Raw genomic sequence first — 21,501 nt, forward strand, 5'->3', positions numbered from 1 at the left:
GCCCTCTGAGAAAGCCCCTCTCTAACCTTTGTTAGTAAGCTTTTCTGTAGCCTGCCTGTTGATGTATTTTCGGTTTGAACAGTGCACAACATGAAGAGACGGAACACTGGCGGCTTGTCACAATGCCCCCCGATGACATCACAATAGCGCTGCTGCCTAGAAAACAAGCTGCGCAGAAGAAGTTGTTCTTTGGGTGGGAGGGTGGGCTAGTGGAAGGAGGGGGCAATCTCTTTTTTTCCCGGGTGGTAGGGGGATGACAGGAGAAGGGAAGCGGGTGGTGAGAAAGGTACAGAGGGCAGGGTTTGGGGGCTGGGAAGGAAAGGGAAAAGATTAGGGTTTGGGGATGATGAAAGGGCTTTCTACGGGTAAGGATGGCAAAGGGTGGCAGTGACGGAAAGTCAGGCAACCTGTCCTGTCCGTCTTTTTGTATCGTGAATTGGAAAGACTGCAAGGGGGAGGGGAGTTGCTTGCGCCCTAAAGGAGGAGTTATTCAGATTCATTGCAGTGGGCGGCGGCTGCAAAACGCACCATTCTTCTTGTTTTTGCTCTGCAAAGCAGCCTTTTCAAGGGTTGGCTTGGGTGACAAAATGTCTTGTGTAGGCGTGGGTTTGTCTCCCTCTCGCTCTCTCTCCCTAAGATGTGTCCGGCATAGGCCAGGGTGCCACTCGAGGCCCAAACCAATTCTGGTTATCGCTTCTCGGCCTTTTGGCTAAGATCAAGTGTAGTATCTGTTCTTATCAGTTTAATATCTGATACGTCCCCTATCTGGGGACCATATATTAAATGGATTTTTAGAACAGGGAGATGGAAAAAGAGCTTGCTCTGTCCACTCCACGCATTGACCTGGTATTGCAGTACCTCCAGGAACGGTGCACCCCTTCTTAACCCAGTTTCCAAAAGCAGAACTCGATTCACCTGATTCATATTAGCCCGATTAGCGAATTGAAATGAATTTTTATCTAACACACTTTTTACTTGCTTTATTCATCCAAATAGTAAACTCATCACCACTCAACTTCACCAACTCTGCTATGTCCCGTGCAGTATCTTGTTGTCAGTCTAATCTAGATCATGTGTAATTGAATGGAATAGATCCCTTTTGGACAAAGTGGAGTCAGATGCTGCAGTGACCACAGGTGTGAGAGGATCTACAATTGGCATCTGGTGTTATCTCTCTGCTTCCACTCCAAATAAAGTTACCTGTTGTTACCTGAACGTCAAATACTAAGAATGGGCGGCCTATGAAAGAATTAGTACTTTCATTAAGTATACTAAACCGGCTAATTGGGAATAGACAAACTGTAAAAAGCCCTCTGAGAAAGCCCCTCTCTAACCTTTGTTAGTAAGCTTTTCTGTAGCCTGCCTGTTGATGTATTTTCGGTTTGAACAGTGCACAACATGAAGAGACGGAACACTGGCGGCTTGTCACAATGCCCCCCGATGACATCACAATAGCGCTGCTGCCTAGAAAACAAGCTGCGCAGAAGAAGTTGTTCTTTGGGTGGGAGGGTAGGCTAGTGGAAGGAGGGGGCAATCTCTTTTTTTCCCGGGTGGTAAGGGGATGACAGGAGAAGGGAAGCGGGTGGTGAGAAAGGTACAGAGGGCAGGGTTTGGGGGCTGGGAAGGAAAGGGAAAAGATTAGGGTTTGGGGATGATGAAAGGGCTTTCTACGGGTAAGGATGGCAAAGGGTGGCAGTGACGGAAAGTCAGGCAACCTGTCCTGTCCGTCTTTTTGTATCGTGAATTGGAAAGACTGCAAGGGGGAGGGGAGTTGCTTGCGCCCTAAAGGAGGAGTTATTCAGATTCATTGCAGTGGGCGGCGGCTGCAAAACGCACCATTCTTCTTGTTTTTGCTCTGCAAAGCAGCCTTTTCAAGGGTTGGCTTGGGTGACAAAATGTCTTGTGTAGGCGTGGGTTTGTCTCCCTCTCGCTCTCTCTCACTAAGATGTGTCCGGCATAGGCCAGGGTGCCACTCGAGGCCCAAACCAATTCTGGTTATCGCTTCTCGGCCTTTTGGCTAAGATTAAGTGTAGTATCGTTCGAAAAGGTGGTTTAAGGCTCCGGCCACCTTAGTACAATGATGCAATGCACACTGGAAGGTTGCGCTTGTTAGTACTTTGGGAGGATAGTATATCCATCTAGAGGAAACCATGGCCCTACCAGGATCGAGGCTATTAGACTGAGTAAGTGTGGGGGTTATGGTGCAATGTGCCCCAGGAATGGACACCCTGGAGGGAGTCTGAACTTGCTAGTTTGGGACCCTGGTAAGCCTCAGACTCTGTCGCACGCCGCGCCTTGCCTATTCATACTTTCCAAGCATATTGCCCTATCCCGGCCTTCTGGCTAAGAGGGGAAATTTTTATAATCCCGGTCGGAGGTCCGGTCAGCTTTGGGCTGAGAAACCAACACCCGGTTGGAGGTCCGGGTCAGCTTTGGCTGAGAAACCAACACCCGGTTGGAGGTCCGGTTAGCCTTGGGCTGAGAAACCAACACCCGGTTGGAGGTCCGGTCAGCCTTGGGCTGAGAAACCAACACCCGGTTGGAGGTCCGGTCAGCCTTGGGCTGAGAAACCAACACCGGTTGACGGTCCGGGCAGTCTCGGCTGCGAAACCAACGACTAGTAGCTCCCTACTCCACTTGGGTAAGATGCCTCGGTGGACGCTGGGAGCAACAACAAGGCTCAACCAGGCTTCGGCTTGGGGGAGCACCGAAGATCCCTGACCCTCGCTGTGGCCTTCTGGCTCGGAGGGACGGGGTTGATTTTTGGGGATCCTCTTCTCACGGAGGGGTCCACACGAATCCTAGCCTTTGCACTGTTTTTGGTGTGACTTCGGTCATGCATTTTTGCGGTGCTTTGGAAAGCTTCATTAAATCAAAAATCTGTTCTTATCAGTTTAATATCTGATACGTCCCCTATCTGGGGACCATATATTAAATGGATTTTTAGAACAGGGAGATGGAAAAAGAGCTTGCTCTGTCCACTCCACGCATTGACCTGGTATTGCAGTACCTCCAGGAACGGTGCACCCCTTCTTAACCCAGTTTCCAAAAGCAGAACTCGATTCACCTGATTCATATTAGCCCGATTAGCGAATTGAAATGAATTTTTATCTAACACACTTTTTACTTGCTTTATTCATCCAAATAGCAAACTCATCACCACTCAACTTCACCAACTCTGCTATGTCCCGTGCAGTATCTTGTTGTCAGTCTAATCTAGATCATGTGTAATTGAATGGAATAGATCCCTTTTGGACAAAGTGGAGTCAGATGCTGCAGTGACCACAGGTGTGAGAGGATCTACAATTGGCATCTGGTGTTATCTCTCTGCTTCCACTCCAAATAAAGTTACCTGTTGTTACCTGAACGTCAAATACTAAGAATGGGCGGCCTATGAAAGAATTAGTACTTTCATTAAGTATACTAAACCGGCTAATTGGGAATAGACAAACTGTAAAAAGCCCTCTGAGAAAGCCCCTCTCTAACCTTTGTTAGTAAGCTTTTCTGTAGCCTGCCTGTTGATGTATTTTCGGTTTGAACAGTGCACAACATGAAGAGACGGAACACTGGCGGCTTGTCACAATGCCCCCCGATGACATCACAATAGCGCTGCTGCCTAGAAAACAAGCTGCGCAGAAGAAGTTGTTCTTTGGGTGGGAGGGTGGGCTAGTGGAAGGAGGGGGCAATCTCTTTTTTTCCCGGGTGGTAGGGGGATGACAGGAGAAGGGAAGCGGGTGGTGAGAAAGGTACAGAGGGCAGGGTTTGGGGGCTGGGAAGGAAAGGGAAAAGATTAGGGTTTGGGGATGATGAAAGGGCTTTCTACGGGTAAGGATGGCAAAGGGTGGCAGTGACGGAAAGTCAGGCAACCTGTCCTGTCCGTCTTTTTGTATCGTGAATTGGAAAGACTGCAAGGGGGAGGGGAGTTGCTTGCGCCCTAAAGGAGGAGTTATTCAGATTCATTGCAGTGGGCGGCGGCTGCAAAACGCACCATTCTTCTTGTTTTTGCTCTGCAAAGCAGCCTTTTCAAGGGTTGGCTTGGGTGACAAAATGTCTTGTGTAGGCGTGGGTTTGTCTCCCTCTCGCTCTCTCTCCCTAAGATGTGTCCGGCATAGGCCAGGGTGCCACTCGAGGCCTAAACCAATTCTGGTTATCGCTTCTCGGCCTTTTGGCTAAGATCAAGTGTAGTATCTGTTCTTATCAGTTTAATATCTGATACGTCCCCTATCTGGGGACCATATATTAAATGGATTTTTAGAACAGGGAGATGGAAAAAGAGCTTGCTCTGTCCACTCCACGCATTGACCTGGTATTGCAGTACCTCCAGGAACGGTGCACCCCTTCTTAACCCAGTTTCCAAAAGCAGAACTCGATTCACCTGATTCATATTAGCCCGATTAGCGAATTGAAATGAATTTTTATCTAACACACTTTTTACTTGCTTTATTCATCCAAATAGCAAACTCATCACCACTCAACTTCACCAACTCTGCTATGTCCCGTGCAGTATCTTGTTGTCAGTCTAATCTAGATCATGTGTAATTGAATGGAATAGATCCCTTTTGGACAAAGTGGAGTCAGATGCTGCAGTGACCACAGGTGTGAGAGGATCTACAATTGGCATCTGGTGTTATCTCTCTGCTTCCACTCCAAATAAAGTTACCTGTTGTTACCTGAACGTCAAATACTAAGAATGGGCGGCCTATGAAAGAATTAGTACTTTCATTAAGTATACTAAACCGGCTAATTGGGAATAGACAAACTGTAAAAATCCCTCTGAGAAAGCCCCTCTCTAACCTTTGTTAGTAAGCTTTTCTGTAGCCTGCCTGTTGATGTATTTTCGGTTTGAACAGTGCACAACATGAAGAGACGGAACACTGGCGGCTTGTCACAATGCCCCCCGATGACATCACAATAGCGCTGCTGCCTAGAAAACAAGCTGCGCAGAAGAAGTTGTTCTTTGGGTGGGAGGGTGGGCTAGTGGAAGGAGGGGGCAATCTCTTTTTTTCCCGGGTGGTAGGGGGATGACAGGAGAAGGGAAGCGGGTGGTGAGAAAGGTACAGAGGGCAGGGTTTGGGGGCTGGGAAGGAAAGGGAAAAGATTAGGGTTTGGGGATGATGAAAGGGCTTTCTACGGGTAAGGATGGCAAAGGGTGGCAGTGACGGAAAGTCAGGCAACCTGTCCTGTCCGTCTTTTTGTATCGTGAATTGGAAAGACTGCAAGGGGGAGGGGAGTTGCTTGCGCCCTAAAGGAGGAGTTATTCAGATTCATTGCAGTGGGCGGCGGCTGCAAAACGCACCATTCTTCTTGTTTTTGCTCTGCAAAGCAGCCTTTTCAAGGGTTGGCTTGGGTGACAAAATGTCTTGTGTAGGCGTGGGTTTGTCTCCCTCTCGCTCTCTCTCCCTAAGATGTGTCCGGCATAGGCCAGGGTGCCACTCGAGGCCCAAACCAATTCTGGTTATCGCTTCTCGGCCTTTTGGCTAAGATCAAGTGTAGTCCCTTCATTGGGTTTGCCTTGGTCTTGGCTGGGAGGGGCCCGGGCTTGCACGACCGCTGGCCTCGGGGATTGTTGCGCCTTTTGGTGCTTACGTCCCTTTGTGGCTGGTGGTTCCTGGGCTCGGGAGGCGATCACCCAGGCACTGCGCTTTTGTGTGGTGGCCTGCTGGCCTTCGGGGCTACCTTGATTCTGAAAATTGCGGATGAAATCTCATCTGTTCTTATCAGTTTAATATCTGATACGTCCCCTATCTGGGGACCATATATTAAATGGATTTTTAGAACAGGGAGATGGAAAAAGAGCTTGCTCTGTCCACTCCACGCATTGACCTGGTATTGCAGTACCTCCAGGAACGGTGCACCCCTTCTTAACCCAGTTTCCAAAAGCAGAACTCGATTCACCTGATTCATATTAGCCCGATTAGCGAATTGAAATGAATTTTTATCTAACACACTTTTTACTTGCTTTATTCATCCAAATAGCAAACTCATCACCACTCAACTTCACCAACTCTGCTATGTCCCGTGCAGTATCTTGTTGTCAGTCTAATCTAGATCATGTGTAATTGAATGGAATAGATCCCTTTTGGACAAAGTGGAGTCAGATGCTGCAGTGACCACAGGTGTGAGAGGATCTACAATTGGCATCTGGTGTTATCTCTCTGCTTCCACTCCAAATAAAGTTACCTGTTGTTACCTGAACGTCAAATACTAAGAATGGGCGGCCTATGAAAGAATTAGTACTTTCATTAAGTATACTAAACCGGCTAATTGGGAATAGACAAACTGTAAAAAGCCCTCTGAGAAAGCCCCTCTCTAACCTTTGTTAGTAAGCTTTTCTGTAGCCTGCCTGTTGATGTATTTTCGGTTTGAACAGTGCACAACATGAAGAGACGGAACACTGGCGGCTTGTCACAATGCCCCCCGATGACATCACAATAGCGCTGCTGCCTAGAAAACAAGCTGCGCAGAAGAAGTTGTTCTTTGGGTGGGAGGGTGGGCTAGTGGAAGGAGGGGGCAATCTCTTTTTTTCCCGGGTGGTAGGGGGATGACAGGAGAAGGGAAGCGGGTGGTGAGAAAGGTACAGAGGGCAGGGTTTGGGGGCTGGGAAGGAAAGGGAAAAGATTAGGGTTTGGGGATGATGAAAGGGCTTTCTACGGGTAAGGATGGCAAAGGGTGGCAGTGACGGAAAGTCAGGCAACCTGTCCTGTCCGTCTTTTTGTATCGTGAATTGGAAAGACTGCAAGGGGGAGGGGAGTTGCTTGCGCCCTAAAGGAGGAGTTATTCAGATTCATTGCAGTGGGCGGCGGCTGCAAAACGCACCATTCTTCTTGTTTTTGCTCTGCAAAGCAGCCTTTTCAAGGGTTGGCTTGGGTGACAAAATGTCTTGTGTAGGCGTGGGTTTGTCTCCCTCTCGCTCTCTCTCCCTAAGATGTGTCCGGCATAGGCCAGGGTGCCACTCGAGGCCCAAACCAATTCTGGTTATCGCTTCTCGGCCTTTTGGCTAAGATCAAGTGTAGGATCTGTTCTTATCAGTTTAATATCTGATACGTCCCCTATCTGGGGACCATATATTAAATGGATTTTTAGAACAGGGAGATGGAAAAAGAGCTTGCTCTGTCCACTCCACGCATTGACCTGGTATTGCAGTACCTCCAGGAACGGTGCACCCCTTCTTAACCCAGTTTCCAAAAGCAGAACTCGATTCACCTGATTCATATTAGCCCGATTAGCGAATTGAAATGAATTTTTATCTAACACACTTTTTACTTGCTTTATTCATCCAAATAGCAAACTCATCACCACTCAACTTCACCAACTCTGCTATGTCCCGTGCAGTATCTTGTTGTCAGTCTAATCTAGATCATGTGTAATTGAATGGAATAGATCCCTTTTGGACAAAGTGGAGTCAGATGCTGCAGTGACCACAGGTGTGAGAGGATCTACAATTGGCATCTGGTGTTATCTCTCTGCTTCCACTCCAAATAAAGTTACCTGTTGTTACCTGAACGTCAAATACTAAGAATGGGCGGCCTATGAAAGAATTAGTACTTTCATTAAGTATACTAAACCGGCTAATTGGGAATAGACAAACTGTAAAAAGCCCTCTGAGAAAGCCCCTCTCTAACCTTTGTTAGTAAGCTTTTCTGTAGCCTGCCTGTTGATGTATTTTCGGTTTGAACAGTGCACAACATGAAGAGACGGAACACTGGCGGCTTGTCACAATGCCCCCCGATGACATCACAATAGCGCTGCTGCCTAGAAAACAAGCTGCGCAGAAGAAGTTGTTCTTTGGGTGGGAGGGTGGGCTAGTGGAAGGAGGGGGCAATCTCTTTTTTTCCCGGGTGGTAGGGGGATGACAGGAGAAGGGAAGCGGGTGGTGAGAAAGGTACAGAGGGCAGGGTTTGGGGGCTGGGAAGGAAAGGGAAAAGATTAGGGTTTGGGGATGATGAAAGGGCTTTCTACGGGTAAGGATGGCAAAGGGTGGCAGTGACGGAAAGTCAGGCAACCTGTCCTGTCCGTCTTTTTGTATCGCGAATTGGAAAGACTGCAAGGGGGAGGGGAGTTGCTTGCGCCCTAAAGGAGGAGTTATTCAGATTCATTGCAGTGGGCGGCGGCTGCAAAACGCACCATTCTTCTTGTTTTTGCTCTGCAAAGCAGCCTTTTCAAGGGTTGGCTTGGGTGACAAAATGTCTTGTGTAGGCGTGGGTTTGTCTCCCTCTCGCTCTCTCTCCCTAAGATGTGTCCGGCATAGGCCAGGGTGCCACTCGAGGCCCAAACCAATTCTGGTTATCGCTTCTCGGCCTTTTGGCTAAGATCAAGTGTAGTATCTGTTCTTATCAGTTTAATATCTGATACGTCCCCTATCTGGGGACCATATATTAAATGGATTTTTAGAACAGGGAGATGGAAAAAGAGCTTGCTCTGTCCACTCCACGCATTGACCTGGTATTGCAGTACCTCCAGGAACGGTGCACCCCTTCTTAACCCAGTTTCCAAAAGCAGAACTCGATTCACCTGATTCATATTAGCCCGATTAGCGAATTGAAATGAATTTTTATCTAACACACTTTTTACTTGCTTTATTCATCCAAATAGCAAACTCATCACCACTCAACTTCACCAACTCTGCTATGTCCCGTGCAGTATCTTGTTGTCAGTCTAATCTAGATCATGTGTAATTGAATGGAATAGATCCCTTTTGGACAAAGTGGAGTCAGATGCTGCAGTGACCACAGGTGTGAGAGGATCTACAATTGGCATCTGGTGTTATCTCTCTGCTTCCACTCCAAATAAAGTTACCTGTTGTTACCTGAACGTCAAATACTAAGAATGGGCGGCCTATGAAAGAATTAGTACTTTCATTAAGTATACTAAACCGGCTAATTGGGAATAGACAAACTGTAAAAAGCCCTCTGAGAAAGCCCCTCTCTAACCTTTGTTAGTAAGCTTTTCTGTAGCCTGCCTGTTGATGTATTTTCGGTTTGAACAGTGCACAACATGAAGAGACGGAACACTGGCGGCTTGTCACAATGCCCCCCGATGACATCACAATAGCGCTGCTGCCTAGAAAACAAGCTGCGCAGAAGAAGTTGTTCTTTGGGTGGGAGGGTGGGCTAGTGGAAGGAGGGGGCAATCTCTTTTTTTCCCGGGTGGTAGGGGGATGACAGGAGAAGGGAAGCGGGTGGTGAGAAAGGTACAGAGGGCAGGGTTTGGGGGCTGGGAAGGAAAGGGAAAAGATTAGGGTTTGGGGATGATGAAAGGGCTTTCTACGGGTAAGGATGGCAAAGGGTGGCAGTGACGGAAAGTCAGGCAACCTGTCCTGTCCGTCTTTTTGTATCGTGAATTGGAAAGACTGCAAGGGGGAGGGGAGTTGCTTGCGCCCTAAAGGAGGAGTTATTCAGATTCATTGCAGTGGGCGGCGGCTGCAAAACGCACCATTCTTCTTGTTTTTGCTCTGCAAAGCAGCCTTTTCAAGGGTTGGCTTGGGTGACAAAATGTCTTGTGTAGGCGTGGGTTTGTCTCCCTCTCGCTCTCTCTCCCTAAGATGTGTCCGGCATAGGCCAGGGTGCCACTCGAGGCCCAAACCAATTCTGGTTATCGCTTCTCGGCCTTTTGGCTAAGATCAAGTGTAGTATCTGTTCTTATCAGTTTAATATCTGATACGTCCCCTATCTGGGGACCATATATTAAATGGATTTTTAGAACAGGGAGATGGAAAAAGAGCTTGCTCTGTCCACTCCACGCATTGACCTGGTATTGCAGTACCTCCAGGAACGGTGCACCCCTTCTTAACCCAGTTTCCAAAAGCAGAACTCGATTCACCTGATTCATATTAGCCCGATTAGCGAATTGAAATGAATTTTTATCTAACACACTTTTTACTTGCTTTATTCATCCAAATAGCAAACTCATCACCACTCAACTTCACCAACTCTGCTATGTCCCGTGCAGTATCTTGTTGTCAGTCTAATCTAGATCATGTGTAATTGAATGGAATAGATCCCTTTTGGACAAAGTGGAGTCAGATGCTGCAGTGACCACAGGTGTGAGAGGATCTACAATTGGCATCTGGTGTTATCTCTCTGCTTCCACTCCAAATAAAGTTACCTGTTGTTACCTGAACGTCAAATACTAAGAATGGGCGGCCTATGAAAGAATTAGTACTTTCATTAAGTATACTAAACCGGCTAATTGGGAATAGACAAACTGTAAAAAGCCCTCTGAGAAAGCCCCTCTCTAACCTTTGTTAGTAAGCTTTTCTGTAGCCTGCCTGTTGATGTATTTTCGGTTTGAACAGTGCACAACATGAAGAGACGGAACACTGGCGGCTTGTCACAATGCCCCCCGATGACATCACAATAGCGCTGCTGCCTAGAAAACAAGCTGCGCAGATGAAGTTGTTCTTTGGGTGGGAGGGTGGGCTAGTGGAAGGAGGGGGCAATCTCTTTTTTTCCCGGGTGGTAGGGGGATGACAGGAGAAGGGAAGCGGGTGGTGAGAAAGGTACAGAGGGCAGGGTTTGGGGGCTGGGAAGGAAAGGGAAAAGATTAGGGTTTGGGGATGATGAAAGGGCTTTCTACGGGTAAGGATGGCAAAGGGTGGCAGTGACGGAAAGTCAGGCAACCTGTCCTGTCCGTCTTTTTGTATCGTGAATTGGAAAGACTGCAAGGGGGAGGGGAGTTGCTTGCGCCCTAAAGGAGGAGTTATTCAGATTCATTGCAGTGGGCGGCGGCTGCAAAACGCACCATTCTTCTTGTTTTTGCTCTGCAAAGCAGCCTTTTCAAGGGTTGGCTTGGGTGACAAAATGTCTTGTGTAGGCGTGGGTTTGTCTCCCTCTCGCTCTCTCTCCCTAAGATGTGTCCGGCATAGGCCAGGGTGCCACTCGAGGCCCAAACCAATTCTGGTTATCGCTTCTCGGCCTTTTGGCTAAGATCAAGTGTAGTATCTGTTCTTATCAGTTTAATATCTGATACGTCCCCTATCTGGGGACCATATATTAAATGGATTTTTAGAACAGGGAGATGGAAAAAGAGCTTGCTCTGTCCACTCCACGCATTGACCTGGTATTGCAGTACCTCCAGGAACGGTGCACCCCTTCTTAACCCAGTTTCCAAAAGCAGAACTCGATTCACCTGATTCATATTAGCCCGATTAGCGAATTGAAATGAATTTTTATCTAACACACTTTTTACTTGCTTTATTCATCCAAATAGCAAACTCATCACCACTCAACTTCACCAACTCTGCTATGTCCCGTGCAGTATCTTGTTGTCAGTCTAATCTAGATCATGTGTAATTGAATGGAATAGATCCCTTTTGGACAAAGTGGAGTCAGATGCTGCAGTGACCACAGGTGTGAGAGGATCTACAATTGGCATCTGGTGTTATCTCTCTGCTTCCACTCCAAATAAAGTTACCTGTTGTTACCTGAACATCAAATACTAAGAATGGGCGGCCTATGAAAGAATTAGTACTTTCATTAAGTATACTAAACCGGCTAATTGGGAATAGACAAACTGTAAAAAGCCCTCTGAGAAAGCCCCTCTCTAACCTTTGTTAGTAAGCTTTTCTGTAGCCTGCCTGTTGATGTATTTTCGGTTTGAACAGTGCACAACATGAAGAGACGGAACACTGGCGGCTTGTCACAATGCCCCCCGATGACATCACAATAGCGCTGCTGCCTAGAAAACAAGCTGCGCAGAAGAAGTTGTTCTTTGGGTGGGAGGGTGGGCTAGTGGAAGGAGGGGGCAATCTCTTTTTTTCCCGGGTGGTAGGGGGATGACAGGAGAAGGGAAGCGGGTGGTGAGAAAGGTACAGAGGGCAGGGTTTGGGGGCTGGGAAGGAAAGGGAAAAGATTAGGGTTTGGGGATGATGAAAGGGCTTTCTACGGGTAAGGATGGCAAAGGGTGGCAGTGACGGAAAGTCAGGCAACCTGTCCTGTCCGTCTTTTTGTATCGTGAATTGGAAAGACTGCAAGGGGGAGGGGAGTTGCTTGCGCCCTAAAGGAGGAGTTATTCAGATTCATTGCAGTGGGCGGCGGCTGCAAAACGCACCATTCTTCTTGTTTTTGCTCTGCAAAGCAGCCTTTTCAAGGGTTGGCTTGGGTGACAAAATGTCTTGTGTAGGCGTGGGTTTGTCTCCCTCTCGCTCTCTCTCCCTAAGATGTGTCCGGCATAGGCCAGGGTGCCACTCGAGGCCCAAACCAATTCTGGTTATCGCTTCTCGGCCTTTTGGCTAAGATCAAGTGTAGTATCTGTTCTTATCAGTTTAATATCTGATACGTCCCCTATCTGGGGACCATATATTAAATGGATTTTTAGAACAGGGAGATGGAAAAAGAGCTTGCTCTGTCCACTCCACGCATTGACCTGGTATTGCAGTACCTCCAGGAACGGTGCACCCCTTCTTAACCCAGTTTCCAAAAGCAGAACTCGATTCACCTGATTCATATTAGCCCGATTAGCGAATTGAAATGAATTTTTATCTAACACACTTTTTACTTGCTTTATTCATCCAAATAGCAAACTCATCACCACTCAACTTCACCAACTCTGCTATGTCCCGTGCAGTATCTTGTTGTCAGTCTAATCTAGATCATGTGTAATTGAATGGAATAGATCCCTTTTGGACAAAGTGGAGTCAGATGCTGCAGTGACCACAGGTGTGAGAGGATCTACAATTGGCATCTGGTGTTATCTCTCTGCTTCCACTCCAAATAAAGTTACCTGTTGTTACCTGAACGTCAAATACTAAGAATGGGCGGCCTATGAAAGAATTAGTACTTTCATTAAGTATACTAAACCGGCTAATTGGGAATAGACAAACTGTAAAAAGCCCTCTGAGAAAGCCCCTCTCTAACCTTTGTTAGTAAGCTTTTCTGTAGTCTGCCTGTTGATGTATTTTCGGTTTGAACAGTGCACAACATGAAGAGACGGAACACTGGCGGCTTGTCACAATGCCCCCCGATGACATCACAATAGCGCTGCTGCCTAGAAAACAAGCTGCGCAGAAGAAGTTGTTCTTTGGGTGGGAGGGTGGGCTAGTGGAAGGAGGGGGCAATCTCTTTTTTTCCCGGGTGGTAGGGGGATGACAGGAGAAGGGAAGCGGGTGGTGAGAAAGGTACAGAGGGCAGGGTTTGGGGGCTGGGAAGGAAAGGGAAAAGATTAGGGTTTGGGGATGATGAAAGGGCTTTCTACGGGTAAGGATGGCAAAGGGTGGCAGTGACGGAAAGTCAGGCAACCTGTCCTGTCCGTCTTTTTGTATCGTGAATTGGAAAGACTGCAAGGGGGAGGGGAGTTGCTTGCGCCCTAAAGGAGGAGTTATTCAGATTCATTGCAGTGGGCGGCGGCTGCAAAACGCACCATTCTTCTTGTTTTTGCTCTGCAAAGCAGCCTTTTCAAGGGTTGGCTTGGGTGACAAAATGTCTTGTGTAGGCGTGGGTTTGTCTCCCTCTCGCTCTCTCTCCCTAAGATGTGTCCGGCATAGGCCAGGGTGCCACTCGAGGCCCAAACCAATTCTGGTTATCGCTTCTCGGCCTTTTGGCTAAGATCAAGTGTAGTATCTGTTCTTATCAGTTTAATATCTGATACGTCCCCTATCTGGGGACCATATATTAAATGGATTTTTAGAACAGGGAGATGGAAAAAGAGCTTGCTCTGTCCACTCCACGCATTGACCTGGTATTGCAGTACCTCCAGGAACGGTGCACCCCTTCTTAACCCAGTTTCCAAAAGCAGAACTCGATTCACCTGATTCATATTAGCCCGATTAGCGAATTGAAATGAATTTTTATCTAACACACTTTTTACTTGCTTTATTCATCCAAATAGCAAACTCATCACCACTCAACTTCACCAACTCTGCTATGTCCCGTGCAGTATCTTGTTGTCAGTCTAATCTAGATCATGTGTAATTGAATGGAATAGATCCCTTTTGGACAAAGTGGAGTCAGATGCTGCAGTGACCACAGGTGTGAGAGGATCTACAATTGGCATCTGGTGTTATCTCTCTGCTTCCACTCCAAATAAAGTTACCTGTTGTTACCTGAACGTCAAATACTAAGAATGGGCGGCCTATGAAAGAATTAGTACTTTCATTAAGTATACTAAACCGGCTAATTGGGAATAGACAAACTGTAAAAAGCCCTCTGAGAAAGCCCCTCTCTAACCTTTGTTAGTAAGCTTTTCTGTAGCCTGCCTGTTGATGTATTTTCGGTTTGAACAGTGCACAACATGAAGAGACGGAACACTGGCGGCTTGTCCCAATGCCCCCCGATGACATCACAATAGCGCTGCTGCCTAGAAAACAAGCTGCGCAGAAGAAGTTGTTCTTTGGGTGGGAGGGTGGGCTAGTGGAAGGAGGGGGCAATCTCTTTTTTTCCCGGGTGGTAGGGGGATGACAGGAGAAGGGAAGCGGGTGGTGAGAAAGGTACAGAGGGCAGGGTTTGGGGGCTGGGAAGGAAAGGGAAAAGATTAGGGTTTGGGGATGATGAAAGGGCTTTCTACGGGTAAGGATGGCAAAGGGTGGCAGTGACGGAAAGTCAGGCAACCTGTCCTGTCCGTCTTTTTGTATCGTGAATTGGAAAGACTGCAAGGGGGAGGGGAGTTGCTTGCGCCCTAAAGGAGGAGTTATTCAGATTCATTGCAGTGGGCGGCGGCTGCAAAACGCACCATTCTTCTTGTTTTTGCTCTGCAAAGCAGCCTTTTCAAGGGTTGGCTTGGGTGACAAAATGTCTTGTGTAGGCGTGGGTTTGTCTCCCTCTCGCTCTCTCTCCCTAAGATGTGTCCGGCATAGGCCAGGGTGCCACTCGAGGCCCAAACCAATTCTGGTTATCGCTTCTCGGCCTTTTGGCTAAGATCAAGTGTAGTATCTGTTCTTATCAGTTTAATATCTGATACGTCCCCTATCTGGGGACCATATATTAAATGGATTTTTAGAACAGGGAGATGGAAAAAGAGCTTGCTCTGTCCACTCCACGCATTGACCTGGTATTGCAGTACCTCCAGGAACGGTGCACCCCTTCTTAACCCAGTTTCCAAAAGCAGAACTCGATTCACCTGATTCATATTAGCCCGATTAGCGAATTGAAATGAATTTTTATCTAACACACTTTTTACTTGCTTTATTCATCCAAATAGCAAACTCATCACCACTCAACTTCACCAACTCTGCTATGTCCCGTGCAGTATCTTGTTGTCAGTCTAATCTAGATCATGTGTAATTGAATGGAATAGATCCCTTTTGGACAAAGTGGAGTCAGATGCTGCAGTGACCACAGGTGTGAGAGGATCTACAATTGGCATCTGGTGTTATCTCTCTGCTTCCACTCCAAATAAAGTTACCTGTTGTTACCTGAACGTCAAATACTAAAGCTGGTGTCACACTAAACGACAGCGACAACGACGTCGCTGTTACGTCACCATTTTCGGTGACGTAACAGCGACCTTGTAAGTCGCTGTTATGATCGCTGCTTAGCTGTCAAACACAGCAGAAGCAGCGATCATAACGTCGCTGTGCTACATGTGCAGAGAGCAGGGAGCCGCGCTTAGCGCTGGCTCCTTGCTCTCCTGCAGCACACATCGGGTTAATTAACCCGATGTGTGCTGCAGCTACATGTCACAGTGCAGAGAGCAGGGAGCCGCGCGCACTGCTTAGCGCTGGCTCCTTGCTCTCCTTGCTACAGTATTCATCGGGTTAATTACCCGATGCATACTGCAGCCACATGTCACAGTTCAGGAGCCGGCACTGGCAGCAAGGGCGGCGGAGGCTGGTAACCAGCGTAAACATCGGGTAACCAGGGAAAGGTCTTCCCTTGGTTACCCGATGTTTACGCTGGTTACAGCTTACCGCAGCTGCCAGTGCCGGCTCCTGCTCGCTTCATTTCGTCGCTCTCTCGCTGTCACACACAGCGATGTGTGTGTCACAGCGGGAGAGTGACGACCAAAAAATGAAGCTGGACATTCAGCAACGACCGGCGACCTCACAGCAGGGGCCAGGTCGTTGCTGGATGTCACACACAGCGACAGCGACGGGACGTCGCTGCAACGTCACAGAAAATGGTGACGTAGCAGCGACGTCGTTGTCGTCGTCGTTATGTGTGACACCAGCTTAAGAATGGGCGGCCTATGAAAGAATTAGTACTTTCATTAAGTATACTAAACCGGCTAATTGGGAATAGACAAACTGTAAAAAGCCCTCTGAGAAAGCCCCTCTCTAACCTTTGTTAGTAAGCTTTTCTGTAGCCTGCCTGTTGATGTATTTTCGGTTTGAACAGTGCACAACATGAAGAGACGGAACACTGGCGGCTTGTCACAATGCCCCCCGATGACATCACAATAGCGCTGCTGCCTAGAAAACAAGCTGCGCAGAAGAAGTTGTTCTTTGGGTGGGAGGGTGGGCTAGTGGAAGGAGGGGGCAATCTCTTTTTTTCCCGGGTGGTAGGGGGATGACAGGAGAAGGGAAGCGGGTGGTGAGAAAGGTACAGAGGGCAGGGTTTGGGGGCTGGGAAGGAAAGGGAAAAGATTAGGGTTTGGGGATGATGAAAGGGCTTTCTACGGGTAAGGATGGCAAAGGGTGGCAGTGACGGAAAGTCAGGCAACCTGTCCTGTCCGTCTTTTTGTATCGTGAATTGGAAAGACTGCAAGGGGGAGGGGAGTTGCTTGCGCCCTAAAGGAGGAGTTATTCAGATTCATTGCAGTGGGCGGCGGCTGCAAAACGCACCATTCTTCTTGTTTTTGCTCTGCAAAGCAGCCTTTTCAAGGGTTGGCTTGGGTGACAAAATGTCTTGTGTAGGCGTGGGTTTGTCTCCCTCTCGCTCTCTCTCCCTAAGATGTGTCCGGCATAGGCCAGGGTGCCACTCGAGGCCCAAACCAATTCTGGTTATCGCTTCTCGGCCTTTTGGCTAAGATCAAGTGTAGTATCTGTTCTTATCAGTTTAATATCTGATACGTCCCCTATCTGGGGACCATATATTAAATGGATTTTTAGAACAGGGAGATGGAAAAAGAGCTTGCTCTGTCCACTCCACGCATTGACCTGGTATTGCAGTACCTCCAGGAACGGTGCACCCCTTCTTAACCCAGTTTCCAAAAGCAGAACTCGATTCACCTGATTCATATTAGCCCGATTAGCGAATTGAAATGAATTTTTATCTAACACACTTTTTACTTGCTTTATTCATCCAAATAGCAAACTCATCACCACTCAACTTCACCAACTCTGCTATGTCCCGTGCAGTATCTTGTTGTCAGTCTAATCTAGATCATGTGTAATTGAATGGAATAGATCCCTTTTGGACAAAGTGGAGTCAGATGCTGCAGTGACCACAGGTGTGAGAGGATCTACAATTGGCATCTGGTGTTATCTCTCTGCTTCCACTCCAAATAAAGTTACCTGTTGTTACCTGAACGTCAAATACTAAGAATGGGCGGCCTATGAAAGAATTAGTACTTTCATTAAGTATACTAAACCGGCTAATTGGGAATAGACAAACTGTAAAAAGCCCTCTGAGAAAGCCCCTCTCTAACCTTTGTTAGTAAGCTTTTCTGTAGCCTGCCTGTTGATGTATTTTCGGTTTGAACAGTGCACAACATGAAGAGACGGAACACTGGCGGCTTGTCACAATGCCCCCCGATGACATCACAATAGCGCTGCTGCCTAGAAAACAAGCTGCGCAGAAGAAGTTGTTCTTTGGGTGGGAGGGTGGGCTAGTGGAAGGAGGGGGCAATCTCTTTTTTTCCCGGGTGGTAGGGGGATGACAGGAGAAGGGAAGCGGGTGGTGAGAAAGGTACAGAGGGCAGGGTTTGGGGGCTGGGAAGGAAAGGGAAAAGATTAGGGTTTGGGGATGATGAAAGGGCTTTCTACGGGTAAGGATGGCAAAGGGTGGCAGTGACGGAAAGTCAGGCAACCTGTCCTGTCCGTCTTTTTGTATCGTGAATTGGAAAGACTGCAAGGGGGAGGGGAGTTGCTTGCGCCCTAAAGGAGGAGTTATTCAGATTCATTGCAGTGGGCGGCGGCTGCAAAACGCACCATTCTTCTTGTTTTTGCTCTGCAAAGCAGCCTTTTCAAGGGTTGGCTTGGGTGACAAAATGTCTTGTGTAGGCGTGGGTTTGTCTCCCTCTCGCTCTCTCTCCCTAAGATGTGTCCGGCATAGGCCAGGGTGCCACTCGAGGCCCAAACCAATTCTGGTTATCGCTTCTCGGCCTTTTGGCTAAGATCAAGTGTAGTATCTGTTCTTATCAGTTTAATATCTGATACGTCCCCTATCTGGGGACCATATATTAAATGGATTTTTAGAACAGGGAGATGGAAAAAGAGCTTGCTCTGTCCACTCCACGCATTGACCTGGTATTGCAGTACCTCCAGGAACGGTGCACCCCTTCTTAACCCAGTTTCCAAAAGCAGAACTCGATTCACCTGATTCATATTAGCCCGATTAGCGAATTGAAATGAATTTTTATCTAACACACTTTTTACTTGCTTTATTCATCCAAATAGCAAACTCATCACCACTCAACTTCACCAACTCTGCTATGTCCCGTGCAGTATCTTGTTGTCAGTCTAATCTAGATCATGTGTAATTGAATGGAATAGATCCCTTTTGGACAAAGTGGAGTCAGATGCTGCAGTGACCACAGGTGTGAGAGGATCTACAATTGGCATCTGGTGTTATCTCTCTGCTTCCACTCCAAATAAAGTTACCTGTTGTTACCTGAACGTCAAATACTAAGAATGGGCGGCCTATGAAAGAATTAGTACTTTCATTAAGTATACTAAACCGGCTAATTGGGAATAGACAAACTGTAAAAAGCCCTCTGAGAAAGCCCCTCTCTAACCTTTGTTAGTAAGCTTTTCTGTAGCCTGCCTGTTGATGTATTTTCGGTTTGAACAGTGCACAACATGAAGAGACGGAACACTGGCGGCTTGTCACAATGCCCCCCGATGACATCACAATAGCGCTGCTGCCTAGAAAACAAGCTGCGCAGAAGAAGTTGTTCTTTGGGTGGGAGGGTGGGCTAGTGGAAGGAGGGGGCAATCTCTTTTTTTCCCGGGTGGTAGGGGGATGACAGGAGAAGGGAAGCGGGTGGTGAGAAAGGTACAGAGGGCAGGGTTTGGGGGCTGGGAAGGAAAGGGAAAAGATTAGGGTTTGGGGATGATGAAAGGGCTTTCTACGGGTAAGGATGGCAAAGGGTGGCAGTGACGGAAAGTCAGGCAACCTGTCCTGTCCGTCTTTTTGTATCGTGAATTGGAAAGACTGCAAGGGGGAGGGGAGTTGCTTGCGCCCTAAAGGAGGAGTTATTCAGATTCATTGCAGTGGGCGGCGGCTGCAAAACGCACCATTCTTCTTGTTTTTGCTCTGCAAAGCAGCCTTTTCAAGGGTTGGCTTGGGTGACAAAATGTCTTGTGTAGGCGTGGGTTTGTCTCCCTCTCGCTCTCTCTCCCTAAGATGTGTCCGGCATAGGCCAGGGTGCCACTCGAGGCCCAAACCAATTCTGGTTATCGCTTCTCGGCCTTTTGGCTAAGATCAAGTGTAGTATCTGTTCTTATCAGTTTAATATCTGATACGTCCCCTATCTGGGGACCATATATTAAATGGATTTTTAGAACAGGGAGATGGAAAAAGAGCTTGCTCTGTCCACTCCACGCATTGACCTGGTATTGCAGTACCTCCAGGAACGGTGCACCCCTTCTTAACCCAGTTTCCAAAAGCAGAACTCGATTCACCTGATTCATATTAGCCCGATTAGCGAATTGAAATGAATTTTTATCTAACACACTTTTTACTTGCTTTATTCATCCAAATAGCAAACTCATCACCACTCAACTTCACCAACTCTGCTATGTCCCGTGCAGTATCTTGTTGTCAGTCTAATCTAGATCATGTGTAATTGAATGGAATAGATCCCTTTTGGACAAAGTGGAGTCAGATGCTGCAGTGACCACAGGTGTGAGAGGATCTACAATTGGCATCTGGTGTTATCTCTCTGCTTCCACTCCAAATAAAGTTACCTGTTGTTACCTGAACGTCAAATACTAAGAATGGGCGGCCTATGAAAGAATTAGTACTTTCATTAAGTATACTAAACCGGCTAATTGGGAATAGACAAACTGTAAAAAGCCCTCTGAGAAAGCCCCTCTCTAACCTTTGTTAGTAAGCTTTTCTGTAGCCTGCCTGTTGATGTATTTTCGGTTTGAACAGTGCACAACATGAAGAGACGGAACACTGGCGGCTTGTCACAATGCCCCCCGATGACATCACAATAGCGCTGCTGCCTAGAAAACAAGCTGCGCAGAAGAAGTTGTTCTTTGGGTGGGAGGGTGGGCTAGTGGAAGGAGGGGGCAATCTCTTTTTTTCCCGGGTGGTAGGGGGATGACAGGAGAAGGGAAGCGGGTGGTGAGAAAGGTACAGAGGGCAGGGTTTGGGGGCTGGGAAGGAAAGGGAAAAGATTAGGGTTTGGGGATGATGAAAGGGCTTTCTACGGGTAAGGATGGCAAAGGGTGGCAGTGACGGAAAGTCAGGCAACCTGTCCTGTCCGTCTTTTTGTATCGTGAATTGGAAAGACTGCAAGGGGGAGGGGAGTTGCTTGCGCCCTAAAGGAGGAGTTATTCAGATTCATTGCAGTGGGCGGCGGCTGCAAAACGCACCATTCTTCTTGTTTTTGCTCTGCAAAGCAGCCTTTTCAAGGGTTGGCTTGGGTGACAAAATGTCTTGTGTAGGCGTGGGTTTGTCTCCCTCTCGCTCTCTCTCCCTAAGATGTGTCCGGCATAGGCCAGGGTGCCACTCGAGGCCCAAACCAATTCTGGTTATCGCTTCTCGGCCTTTTGGCTAAGATCAAGTGTAGTATCTGTTCTTATCAGTTTAATATCTGATACGTCCCCTATCTGGGGACCATATATTAAATGGATTTTTAGAACAGGGAGATGGAAAAAGAGCTTGCTCTGTCCACTCCACGCATTGACCTGGTATTGCAGTACCTCCAGGAACGGTGCACCCCTTCTTAACCCAGTTTCCAAAAGCAGAACTCGATTCACCTGATTCATATTAGCCCGATTAGCGAATTGAAATGAATTTTTATCTAACACACTTTTTACTTGCTTTATTCATCCAAATAGCAAACTCATCACCACTCAACTTCACCAACTCTGCTATGTCCCGTGCAGTATCTTGTTGTCAGTCTAATCTAGATCATGTGTAATTGAATGGAATAGATCCCTTTTGGACAAAGTGGAGTCAGATGCTGCAGTGACCACAGGTGTGAGAGGATCTACAATTGGCATCTGGTGTTATCTCTCTGCTTCCACTCCAAATAAAGTTACCTGTTGTTACCTGAACGTCAAATACTAAGAATGGGCGGCCTATGAAAGAATTAGTACTTTCATTAAGTATACTAAACCGGCTAATTGGGAATAGACAAACTGTAAAAAGCCCTCTGAGAAAGCCCCTCTCTAACCTTTGTTAGTAAGCTTTTCTGTAGCCTGCCTGTTGATGTATTTTCGGTTTGAACAGT

At 47.4% G+C, this 21,501-nt stretch overlaps 15 non-coding genes across 15 annotated transcripts; all 15 read left to right on the forward strand.

The window, feature by feature from the left end:
• Window positions 1-689: 689 nt before the first annotated feature.
• LOC142276925 (U2 spliceosomal RNA) lies at window positions 690-880 on the forward strand. Its single transcript, XR_012740308.1, has one exon. It is a non-coding gene; the product is annotated as a U2 spliceosomal RNA (small nuclear RNA).
• A 1,956-nt stretch (window positions 881-2,836) lies between these two features.
• LOC142276992 (U2 spliceosomal RNA) lies at window positions 2,837-3,032 on the forward strand. Its single transcript, XR_012740366.1, has one exon. It is a non-coding gene; the product is annotated as a U2 spliceosomal RNA (small nuclear RNA).
• Window positions 3,033-4,149: 1,117 nt separating this feature from the next.
• On the forward strand, window positions 4,150-4,340 carry LOC142276926 (U2 spliceosomal RNA). Its single transcript, XR_012740309.1, has one exon. It is a non-coding gene; the product is annotated as a U2 spliceosomal RNA (small nuclear RNA).
• Window positions 4,341-5,676: 1,336 nt separating this feature from the next.
• LOC142277004 (U2 spliceosomal RNA) lies at window positions 5,677-5,860 on the forward strand. The gene has a single exon (XR_012740377.1). It is a non-coding gene; the product is annotated as a U2 spliceosomal RNA (small nuclear RNA).
• Window positions 5,861-6,977: 1,117 nt separating this feature from the next.
• On the forward strand, window positions 6,978-7,168 carry LOC142276969 (U2 spliceosomal RNA). The gene has a single exon (XR_012740347.1). It is a non-coding gene; the product is annotated as a U2 spliceosomal RNA (small nuclear RNA).
• A 1,117-nt stretch (window positions 7,169-8,285) lies between these two features.
• On the forward strand, window positions 8,286-8,476 carry LOC142276927 (U2 spliceosomal RNA). Its single transcript, XR_012740310.1, has one exon. It is a non-coding gene; the product is annotated as a U2 spliceosomal RNA (small nuclear RNA).
• A 1,117-nt stretch (window positions 8,477-9,593) lies between these two features.
• Window positions 9,594-9,784, forward strand: LOC142276928 (U2 spliceosomal RNA). Its single transcript, XR_012740311.1, has one exon. It is a non-coding gene; the product is annotated as a U2 spliceosomal RNA (small nuclear RNA).
• Window positions 9,785-10,901: 1,117 nt separating this feature from the next.
• LOC142276930 (U2 spliceosomal RNA) lies at window positions 10,902-11,092 on the forward strand. The gene has a single exon (XR_012740312.1). It is a non-coding gene; the product is annotated as a U2 spliceosomal RNA (small nuclear RNA).
• A 1,117-nt stretch (window positions 11,093-12,209) lies between these two features.
• LOC142276931 (U2 spliceosomal RNA) lies at window positions 12,210-12,400 on the forward strand. The gene has a single exon (XR_012740313.1). It is a non-coding gene; the product is annotated as a U2 spliceosomal RNA (small nuclear RNA).
• A 1,117-nt stretch (window positions 12,401-13,517) lies between these two features.
• Window positions 13,518-13,708, forward strand: LOC142276932 (U2 spliceosomal RNA). The gene has a single exon (XR_012740314.1). It is a non-coding gene; the product is annotated as a U2 spliceosomal RNA (small nuclear RNA).
• Window positions 13,709-14,825: 1,117 nt separating this feature from the next.
• On the forward strand, window positions 14,826-15,016 carry LOC142276934 (U2 spliceosomal RNA). Its single transcript, XR_012740316.1, has one exon. It is a non-coding gene; the product is annotated as a U2 spliceosomal RNA (small nuclear RNA).
• Window positions 15,017-16,875: 1,859 nt separating this feature from the next.
• LOC142276936 (U2 spliceosomal RNA) lies at window positions 16,876-17,066 on the forward strand. Its single transcript, XR_012740317.1, has one exon. It is a non-coding gene; the product is annotated as a U2 spliceosomal RNA (small nuclear RNA).
• A 1,117-nt stretch (window positions 17,067-18,183) lies between these two features.
• On the forward strand, window positions 18,184-18,374 carry LOC142276937 (U2 spliceosomal RNA). The gene has a single exon (XR_012740318.1). It is a non-coding gene; the product is annotated as a U2 spliceosomal RNA (small nuclear RNA).
• A 1,117-nt stretch (window positions 18,375-19,491) lies between these two features.
• On the forward strand, window positions 19,492-19,682 carry LOC142276938 (U2 spliceosomal RNA). The gene has a single exon (XR_012740319.1). It is a non-coding gene; the product is annotated as a U2 spliceosomal RNA (small nuclear RNA).
• A 1,117-nt stretch (window positions 19,683-20,799) lies between these two features.
• LOC142276939 (U2 spliceosomal RNA) lies at window positions 20,800-20,990 on the forward strand. Its single transcript, XR_012740320.1, has one exon. It is a non-coding gene; the product is annotated as a U2 spliceosomal RNA (small nuclear RNA).
• Window positions 20,991-21,501: the final 511 nt, after the last annotated feature.

Source organism: Anomaloglossus baeobatrachus, unplaced genomic scaffold, assembly GCF_048569485.1.
Source record: "Anomaloglossus baeobatrachus isolate aAnoBae1 unplaced genomic scaffold, aAnoBae1.hap1 Scaffold_404, whole genome shotgun sequence".
NCBI classification, from domain to species: domain Eukaryota; kingdom Metazoa; phylum Chordata; class Amphibia; order Anura; family Aromobatidae; genus Anomaloglossus; species Anomaloglossus baeobatrachus.